General features: G+C 43.3%; 1 long non-coding RNA gene across 1 annotated transcript; it reads left to right on the top strand.

Annotated features, from left to right (window-relative positions):
- Nucleotides 251–746, top strand: LOC110430858. Its single transcript, XR_002448247.1, has 2 exons — nt 251–337; nt 424–746. It is a non-coding gene; the product is annotated as an uncharacterized LOC110430858 (long non-coding RNA).

A 10,062-nucleotide genomic window follows, 5' to 3' on the forward strand; every position in this document is an offset into this window, starting at 1 on the left:
AGATAGAGATAGAGATAGAGATAGAGATAGAGATAGACATGCAGAAGAAAAGATACAGATATAGAGAAGAAATGGAGATTATAGAGATAGTGATGTACAAAGAGAAAGGTTAGGGATACATATAGAATAAAAGATGTAGAGATAGATAGCAAAATAAATTAAATTGTTGTCTTTTCATGAGGTATTGATCTTGGTATTCATATATATATGCCACTTAACAACCCAAGGCAAGATACAGTAAGGACAGGGTCAAATCATTCAAGGTCCACTATGAATATGAGTGACAGATGCAGAGCCTTGGTAATTATATTGCTTCTCTTTGTATTTCTTGTGCAATGTAAGTGTCTCATCATTCTTTATCTTTGATTTTTTTTCTTGATATGCATATATATACTACATCCTCACGAACACATAATCTATCAGGTCGTCCTCACGAGGACATCGATGTTGGAACTACAAGGGGCCGAGCTGCTTTTAGTCTCACCGGAACTGGATATTGTGACATGGAGCGCCAAAATAATAAAGTGATCTACTGCTGCTCACATCCAATGCCAAAACATTGTTATAACACTTTTCAGCAGTGTCAGGCCAATTGCTATGTTCGTAATCGCAACTGATTCCCCATGCAGTCAATGATGCATAATCTGAGCAATCTTCAGGTCCATTTGATTGTAATAAAACCATCGTTGTTAATTTGATAATGTACTCCACAATGACTGGTAATAATATGGGAAAGTTTTATGCTTGTTCCAACTATCTGCACTTGTTTTGGTTTCATGTTAGCAACTCTACTATCCTCTTTATCTTTTCCTTTTTTTACAGTTGTCATGCAGAAAAAATCTTCTAGTAATTAGAAGCATATGTGTTTAATTCGGTAGACTAGTCATCATTACACTATACCACAGCCAATCTATAGTGTCAGACAGTCGCTAAGAGCATCTCCAACAGTTGGCCATTTTTCCTTTGCCATTTTTTGGAGAATGCCAAGTCTCAAAACCATTTGGTAAAGGGAAAAAAGGTGATCTCCAACAGTTGGGCATTTTTGACTTGCCATTTTCCGAAATTGTGGACCCACCAAGAGTTGTCCGGGATTCTGATCAATCGGCAAGTACATGTATCTAATCAACCGGCAAATCATTGAGAAGGAGTACCTGAACCGCAGCTTCGTAGAAGATGGAACCCTAGCCTCGCGTCGCTGCAAGACAGGGAAGAGGCGATGGATCTTCACGAGCTCATCTGAGTAGATGAAGGAGCGGAGGCGGCGTTGGGAAAAGGAGATGAGGCGGCGATCAATCTGAAAAGAAGACCGCGGGTGGAGGCGGAGGAAGAAAAGAAGACGGTCGGGCAAGAGAAGGAACGAGTCGTGCAAGGAAAAGGAAACGTACTCGAGCCAAACTTACCAACGCGCGTGCTCCAGGTAGTCCGGGATTCTCGGGATTCTAAATTTGCCAAGCCAAAGAGTCTATGCAAAAATGCCTAGTTTGGTCCATCAAATGCCAAGTTTGGCAAAATGCATAAGTCAAATGGCCAACTGTTGGAGACCAATTTTTAAGGTTTTTGGCAAATTTCTAGAATGCATAACCCAAATGGCCAACTGTTGGAGAGGAATATTAACAGCCAACAATTGGTTGGAAGTAACCCCCTATGTTTGCATCTAATTAAAATGCCCACGTGTATCATTATAAAAGATACTTCAGAACAATCCCCTAATTAGAATCTATACTACCTACCACAGGCACTATGTAACCCAGGCAGCGCATAGTAGGCGAAGAAGACGAGCGCATCCCATCCACGACGGGCCACGAGACATGCAGCCGTCGCCCCTATTTTCTCGTGCAGCGCCCCGCGTACCCTGCACAAAACACCATAGACCATTACAGTTACCAACCACTCACACAGGGCTAGCTAGTACTACTAATTGAGAAATTAGTCATCAGTATTAACGGAGTGATAATTAAATTACCATTCTGTATATAGTTGCCATAGATTAATTAAGCAACTACACCCTAGCTACAACCCATACATTTGCTTAGTGGGCCCTGGACCAAAACTATAAACCAGCTGCTACCTCTCATTATTTTTCTCTTCCGTGTGTTCTTCTTTTTTCTTTATCCGCCCCTCAGCTTCTCCGAGATCCATGGCCATGCCCAATGAGCATGGCGATAGATAGTGCGAGCGTTGTGGCACACCGTGCCGTCGAGGCAAAGCTAGATCAAATCCGAGAGAGGGATGCGTCGTGTCTTATGGGTGTAGGGCCAAGATCTATAAAATATGAGTGCAAATATGATGAAAATTTGAGTCTTTTTCACTATCTTTTTAATTTTGTGTGGGTGATGCCGCACAGGCTCTGCCCTATGCATCCGTGGAGCGCACGAGGAATGCAAGCTAGGCGGTGAGGCGCGGAGCCCTACGAGTGGTGAATGAGCGGCATCAGATAGCGTGAGAGCATGAGGCCCAGCGAGCATTGTGGCAAGAGCCGTGGCGGCAGCACGCGTGGTTATTATAGGCTAGTGGTCATATATGTGATTAGTAATATGGACTGGAATCAAACAAATATTACCTAGAATCTTTTTTAGAAATTTATACACCACATATTCTGGATAAACTCACAACATGATAGAAGCAATACACTCAAACCAAAATTTCTGAAACAGTCTAACTAGAAGGATGAACTCACATGCATGAAGAAATTTAAGCATTATATTGCAGCCAATCCCAATCTCAGAGGCGTGACCTAGGGAATTAAAGTGGGGAGATTTTGACTTGCTTGGCATTTCCGCGTCAATTGATCTAGGGAGAGTGGGAAGATTTTGACCCTATTAGCATTAGTTGACTGCAATATCACAACACTAATTAAGACATATGTGCCTGGAAAATAGTTTGGCAAGGAAGGCACTGCACTTTCAGACAACTACTTTCACTTCTGGCTGTGCATATTTATTGTTATGTTCATCACTAAGATGATGATCAATTAGAGCATCTCCAACAATTTACTAAAAAACGTTTGCTAAATCTTGTGTTTTGGCAAGTTGCTAAAAGATTTGACAGGTAAAATAATTTGTCATCTCCAACAGTTTGCCAATTAAACTTGCCAAATTATGAAAAAACAGGTCCACCACTAAACTACCAACTGCCAGATCGATGGATCCATGCCGTTTGTCTGCTCGCGAGAGTTCTGTTGTCCGTCGCGTCCTCTCATGTTGTCGTCGCGCCACTGCCGTAGTACACCGCAGGGCCAGCCACCTCTTCCTCCACGGTGTACAAGTGACCAAGCCGGCCATCTCCAGGATCTCCTCCTCTACGATCAGCTCTCAGTACCAGTACCAGCACATGTCATCGCTATCGAGCAGCTGTACAACACCTATGCAGCAACAAGCAGGCCGGCAGGTTCCAGGCAATAAAAACTTTTCTATCAATTTCTGCCAGCGACAAGACAGGGAGCAGCTCGGCATATAATGTGCAGGTGAATCTCAGCAGCAACTCGGCAGGGAGTACAGGCCAGAACTTTCACCTGGCGCGCGGGAAAGGAAGCCAAGACAGGAATCGCGCGATGGCAAGTGCTTCCGCGCAGCGGAAACCTACACGCGCGGCTGAGAAAATTGGCAAGCGAAACAATTTGGCAAGTGAGAATACCAAACTGTTGGAGTAAGTTTTTTGCCTCTTTTGCCAAATTTTTTAGGATGACAAGTGTTTTAGCAAACTGTTGGAGATGCTCCCGCAGATGCATGGTCGTCCACAATAGACAATATGATTATTGTTTTTTTTTGGTATTGTATCCAACAGTCACAGGCTTAATTTGGACAATGCGGATGGCCTCCACCAACTTCTCCATGTTAGTTTCAACATACCGCGCCTTATATACTTTGTTTCTTCGTAAGAGGTGCATTAGGTGTTGGTGCCCTTCTTAACCGTCTTCTTGTCCTGCATGCCATTTGGAAACTCAGGACCAGACTTTGATGATACTATCGCATACAGATTTATCGGTGTTATAGACCAGATGGCGATCAACTAGAATGTCCGCAGATGCATGGTCGTCCACAATAGACTATGATTATTGTTTTTTTATATTGTATAAAACAGTCACAAGCTCTGGACAATGCGGATGGCCTCCACCAACTTCTCCATGTTAGTTTCAACATACCACACTTTATATACTTTCTTTCTTCGTAAGAGGTGCATTAGGTGTCGGTGCCCTTCTTAACCATCTTCTTGTCCTGCGTGCCATTTGGAAACTCGGCACCATACTTTGATGATACTATCGCATTCAGATTTATCGGTGTTAAAGACTAGTAGATGTTTGGTTCGATCGTCGAGAATCATGCTTGTTGGTGCGAAGAGCAATCACAACAGGCACAGAATTTATATTGGTTCAGGCCCTCAGAATCTAGTAAAAACTCTACATCCATTTGCTGCTTGTATTATATCTCGGCGAGTTACGATTACAATGTGCTTGATGGCGTGGTGTTTGATAGGTATAACATGGACCTATCTATCTATTTGTATCTGGGATCAACTTGCCCTATAAGATAAGAGTCGCGGATCGCCCGGAATCTTGCCGCAGTCTTCGGGATATCCTTCCTACAATGGGGGCTCGAATCTCATCGGGTCTTCTTTGATTTTAAATCGGTGTTCGGTAACTCTTGTAGTCGAGGTACATAGTTATTGTATGGCATCAACAAGCTTGATGGTGTCCTTTTTTATCGCACCGACGTAGGTATTGCCAGCGAGGTATACCTCTAGCACCTTGAGACCCTACGTGTGTGGACAACACAAGACATCAACAAGATTCGATGCGGGGCAAAGTATCCATTGTGTGACTAGTCCTACCTATAACACCTTATTACACTCATCCAAATACAACAATGCAATGGAACTGGGTTTGCTTTGACTCTATTGCCATTGGTTGACTCCACCATCTCAACACTGTAGTTAGAAGGCACTAAGGTTCTAGATAGAGACAAGTGCTTTCAACTCTTGTGCTTTACTAGCTACCGCCAACGGATTTGAACATGTATGTTATATATACAGGCACACGACACAGGCGATGATGTTTGTATATGTGTTATGCGTATGGTACATAATGCATGAGACTGCATGCGAATGTCACTTGGAACAGGAGATTAGTGTGAGCTGTTTTCAACGCAGCAAGCTTGATTTTACAAAATAAAGTTGTGGCATCGATCACGTCTCTTGCATGCATGTGGAAGCAAGCCATACATATCTATATGATGTTCTTCACCTACGGAGGAAACTAACGAGTAACGACACGAGCATGACGAATATATATGCATATTGGCCGAGAGATACACAGATTAAAGCTTTGTTTGGATGTAGTCGGATTCACATCAATCCACATGTGTTGGGGTGAGTTGGAGTGGAACTTAAACTAAATTCCACCCCAATCCACTCCAACACATGTGGATTGAGGTGAATCCGACAACATCCGAACAAAGCCTAATTTGAATGAAATTCTTTGGCTGCTGCAGAGTCCAGAGTGAATTTTATAATCATGAAAACAGCCAGCGCCGCACGTCCACCGAAACCTCTGCGTGCGGGGTTAATTCATTCAGTTGTGTTCTCTCCGGCCGGCCGTGTCCATGGCGCTTCTCCATCCCTGGCCCTGCCTGCCATCTCCATGGGCGAGGTTGCTTGGCCGAGATCGGCCGGCCAACATATTGTAGATAAGTTTTAGTGGAAAAAATTGAATATGGACCGTCCGTAGAAAGACATATTGTACGGTCTGTGTTACTGTTGTGTGGGCCAACATATCGTTTTGAAACTTCCCACGGTAAATCATAGGCCCCATGGGCCATTTGTCAGCCGTAGGTCCATACGGCAACGCCTTGAGGATGGTTCTCACCAGATTTGTTTCCGTTTTAGAAAATTTTATTGCAGCACGCAGTACTGTCCAATATGTTGAAATGATATAACTGTAATATATAAAATAGATTATAGATCTTGTACTACACTCTTAGTTACTATAATATCTTAAAAATATTGTTTAGCTTGCACTATGGCACTAAAGTTGTTCAATTTTCACTTCCACGAGAATAATATTTGGGCTCTTAGATGATTTCAAATAAAAAATATTTTAGGTATAAAATTTTAGATCTCGTTGAGCACTACAACTCGGTGCACTATTTGTCTCCATCATGTATCGCTAAAAAATTTCAAATCTGAAAAGACAAAACATATTTTTGGATCTCTAAATAATTTTACGGTAACGCTACCTGTAGAGCGTCCGTCCATCCGGACGGGGATTCAGACTCGCGAAGCGTCCGTCTCTTTATCTGTTCACTCAACGTCTCGTCTTTGCAAGCCCCGCACCTGCTCTCTATTCTACTCGTTGCCTCGCCCACTTCCTCTCTCCGCTCCTCTTTGCACTGCTGCGTCCGCTGCTGTGCTTTGCCGCTGCTCTCGCTGCTCCGGGACGGCTGCCGTGTTCACGTTCAGCTCGCTGCCACCAAACCTATTCCTACTCCCTTCCTCCCTCTCTCCCTCTCTCCGTGACCTCCATGCCACTGGATAGGGGGCGATGGTGGTGGCTTTCGGCGAGCCACCCCTCCCTCCCTCTCTCCCTTCCTACCTTCTTCCCTTGCTCTGTGACCTCCATGCAACTAGAGAAGAGGACGGTGGTGGCAGTTCTAGCGAGGTAGGTCTAGATCTGAGCCATCCTCCTTCCCCTCATCCACCCTCTCCTCTAGATCCAAGCTCTCCTCCTACTCCTCCTTTTAGATCTGGATCTGAGGGATGCCGCGGTGGTTATGGTTTCGGTGAGCTCTGTTGTAGTAGGCTTGTTTTGTTGTTTCAACAAGCAATGTTTCTTTGTTGCATTAGTATTTTTCTCTGACGTTGCATCTCACTTGCATTTTTGTTTTGTTGTTGCAGTAGTGTTGTTTTGCTATCGCAATAAGTAATTTTTCTTTGTTTCATTACTCTTTTTTTATCTGATGTTGCATCTTGAATTTGCCCTTGTGTTTCTATTGTTGCAGTATCGTTTTTTTGTTGTTTCCACAAGTAACTTTTCTTTTGTTGTATTAGTCTTTTTTTCTGATGTTGTCCTCTTTTTTGCATTTGCTTTTTTATTCTGTTTTTGTTGCAGTAGTCTTTGTTATGGTGTTGCAACAAGCAATGTTCCTTTGTTGCATTAGTTTTTTTCTGTTCTTGCATCTCGTGTTGCAATAGTCTTTCTTATGTTATTGCGGTCGTTTTCTTGTGATGTTGCGGTAAAGTTTGTTTCATGGTCAGGATATGAGGCACCTAGTAGGGCGCGGCGGGGGATTGGGCGACGCAACGGAATGACAGTGTGACGGGGTGGCGGGGTGGAATGGCGGATGGGCGTCTGCTCACCTTATTCGCCGATGCAGCTCAGCTCCATCCCATCCCGCTCTGCTTCGGGCCTCGCTCCTAACCTGCTTTGCTCTGCTCTGCTCTGCTCTGACCCGTGCCTCTCTGCCATCCTACTAGTAGCACTGTGTGAGGCCGGCCGTTCCGTGCGGGTGGCGTTCCGTTTGAGGAGCATTTCGTGTCGGGGGGTGCGTTTCGTGTAAGGGGTGGATGGATCCTAAGTGCGTCCGGACGGGTCTCTAGATCCGGACGTCCGGGCACTAGTAGCACCGATAATTTTATATTAAAAAGTTTCAACACAAAGTTTTAGGTCCCATTGCGCTCTACAACATGATATAAAGCTGGTCTTCACCTAACTTCGTTCAAAAAAAAGTCATGAATTTATTTTTATGATGCCTATTTTTAGGGATATAGTACGTTACCTACCGCTTATATGATAAATAATTTCAAATGTTCATTGGTGTTTCCATCCGGCCCTAGAAAGGTATTCGTCTTCAGGGCGCATCGTAAACAAATAGAATTGGCATTTCTAGAGGTGGTTGATGTTACCAACAACAATAGACCACATTTATGTGGGCGATCGGAAATACCAACCATCTCAAGCAATCAACTTCTAATTATAGGCGATCTGTATATGGAACAATTTACGGATGCGGGTTTGTGATCCAACGGTTGCAAAAAGTCGATGGTGTCTATGAAAATACATTACAATGAATTCATTGGAGATTTGTAGATTAATTGGATCAAAATCTAGCCCCATTTTAAGATAAAGATAGAGATAGACATAGACAAAGAGAAGAGATAGAGATATATAAAGATATAATGATAAAGGTAGATATAGTGATAGTGAAAGAGAAAAATACTGGAATAATAGAGAGAGAGACATATACAAAAGAAAAGAGATAGATCTAGCTGGAGAATGGAGATAGAGATATAGACAACTAAACAAATATGATGTCCTTCCATGTCGTATTTTGTCTTTATTTGAATATTATATATAGATACACCATTCAACAGCTCATGGCACGATTGTGTTTGGAGACGGCGGTCAGATCATTCACAGTCCGATATGAATATGACTGATAGGTTTGGAGCCCTGATGCTTATGTTGTTCCTCTTTGTATTCCTTGCCCAATGTAAGTGTCTCATCATCAGATATAGGCTTTTATCTTTTATAATTATATTGGTTCTAGATATGCTACGTCCTCATCATGAGCAAACAATCAATCAGGTCGTCCTCATGAAGAGCTCGTTGTTGTTGGAACTGCAATGGACCGACCTGTTCCTTCCCCTGATCATTGTATAGTTGCTCATGATGACAATAGAGAGCTGTACTGCTGTGGACATATGCGGTGCCTTGTATGTTATGACACTAGGGATAAATGTAAGGCCAAGTGCCAGGGTCCACTTACCATCTGCAACTGATGCTCACCCATCAACGATTGCATGATCCGTGCAATCCTCAAGGCCATCCATGGTGCTCTAAAAACTGTTAATCCCTTATCTCTAAACCATTTACTGTGCGCTGTGATTGATTATAATAAGAAGAAAAAAGTTTGATACTTGTTCCATCTATCAGTAGTTTTTGTTTCAACATTTGGCCTTTCAGTTGATCCTCGAAAGTGGTGCCGAGTTTTTTTTTTTTTGTGTTCTTACAGATGTCATATGCATGTATGAAAATTGTAATAATAGCAATTAATCTGATTAAAGAGCCTCTAGGTTAATTCTCACAAGACACAATAGACATTCATAATAGCTCTAGCCTCTTGAGGAATTCATTCTTGGAACTGCAAGGGCTTTATCAGACAAGAATATTGTAAAGCGGTGCATCAAAATAATAGAGAGGTCTACTGCTGTGGCTGGCATCAACGTCCTTCTTATTACGAATCTAGGGATAAATGTACCACCCAGTGCTACCATTATAATCACAACGGCTGACCGCCCATCCATTCAACGACTGCATGATGTTTGCAATCCTCAAGTCCATTTTATGGTGGTGGTAAAACTTCCGTTACTGATGAATATATACACACACACTACGTACATCCTCATGAGCAAACTATCAACCAGGTCGTCCTGATGAGGAGCTCGCTGTTGGAACTGCAAGGGGCGGCATTATCAAATACCATTGTGCGCTATTTCATCAAAACAATTAATAGAGATCAGTACTGCTGTCCCTCGTTTCCAAAGCCAAAATGTTATCCAACTAGGGATATGATGAATGTGAGGCCAAGTGCGTGTTTCCATATCGCAACCGATGACCGCACATCCGTTCAGCAATTGCATGATTTGTGCAATCCACAAGGCCGTTCATGGTGGTCTAAAAACTATCGATGCTCATCTAAAATTGTGTATTGCGCTTTCATTGTGATAGTAATAATAAGATGAAAAAGTTATATACTTGTTCTGTTTTCACATTTGGTATGCCACATTTCATTGGATCCTCGAAGGTGGTGCCGTTTCATTGTTTTACAGATGTCATATGGAGGTCGGAGTTGGGGCTGCAGTGGAAGTGGCAGCAAAGGCGGCTACTACTCATCCTCATAGGAGCCGAGCACACACCCCTCCCCATTCTCCATCAGTTGCCATAGGTTCATAGCCGTGCACAGGAGGCCCACGCGTTCATAGAGGTCGCCGGGGCAGCAGGAGCCGGCTTGATCAAGATAGGCCATCACCATCGGCTGCCTCCCCTTGATCGCCGGTAGACGGCAGCCA

This window comes from Sorghum bicolor, chromosome 10 (genome assembly GCF_000003195.3).
Source record: "Sorghum bicolor cultivar BTx623 chromosome 10, Sorghum_bicolor_NCBIv3, whole genome shotgun sequence".
Taxonomy (NCBI): Eukaryota; Viridiplantae; Streptophyta; class Magnoliopsida; order Poales; family Poaceae; genus Sorghum; species Sorghum bicolor.